This window comes from Triticum aestivum, chromosome 1A, assembly GCF_018294505.1.
Source record: "Triticum aestivum cultivar Chinese Spring chromosome 1A, IWGSC CS RefSeq v2.1, whole genome shotgun sequence".
In the NCBI taxonomy this organism is placed as follows: domain Eukaryota; kingdom Viridiplantae; phylum Streptophyta; class Magnoliopsida; order Poales; family Poaceae; genus Triticum; species Triticum aestivum.
The window spans coordinates 450,702,463-450,703,234 of NC_057794.1; the positions used below are offsets into that span (position 1 = coordinate 450,702,463).

General features: G+C 45.5%; 1 protein-coding gene across 1 annotated transcript in view; it reads left to right on the forward strand.

Moving 5' to 3' along the window:
* LOC123055417 (RAN GTPase-activating protein 2) overlaps positions 1 to 772 on the forward strand; it is a 3,186-nt gene continuing 2,414 nt past the window's right edge. The window contains exon 1 of the mRNA XM_044479434.1: positions 1 to 140. The gene's annotated coding sequence lies outside the window, so the exon portion shown is untranslated. The remainder of the gene's footprint in view (positions 141 to 772) is intronic.

Consider the following 772-nt stretch of genomic DNA (forward strand, 5'->3'; position numbering starts at 1 on the left):
CCCTCTCCACGCTCTCCGCCGGGCCGCCCCACCTCCCATCGACGCAGCCGGCCTCGCTGGAAGCCGCCGCCCCTCGCCTCGACTCCGTCGCCGCGGCCGTCGTCCCTCAAGTATAGACGGTGCCGCCGTCTGGATCCAAGGTAAGGAGAGTGCGCATCTTATCTCCGTGTTGGTTCGTCTGCAAATCCTTCTTACTGCTTTTTCAAATCAAACCAAATGAATGTGTATAAATTTGGTTGTCCCGTATGTTTCTATCTCCCCGCTGGCACGGGCAGGGGATTGGGAGGTAACGTTTATGTCCTAACTTATTTCAACCGATCCATGTTTGGAGTAGTTAGACGCTGTGTATGTGTTTGGCTTAGTTCAACTTCATTTTATTTTTTGCTCAGGTAAGACTGGAGATACAACGAGAGAGATCTGAGTTATTATGTTTTAGCTGATTGAACTGGCACTCGTAAATCACAATCCATACTTATATACAAACAAGAAGCTGGAGTGGATGCATAACTTTGGCCTTTGGGAGACTACAATTTGCAGTAACTCTAAGCTTTGCTTGATCGAAATATCAAATAGATATGGAGGATCTGTCCAATAGTAGTAGCTTATTGTGTTCTGAAAAGCAATATGCCCCATGCCTGGACTGCTGGTTGTCTGCTAGTTCTATCCAGTCAAGCAGTATATATAATAATAGTCCCTCTGTACACTAATGTAAGACATTTTTGTGAACTGCAAAAACGTCTTACATTCATGTACAGAGGTACTACACAATAAT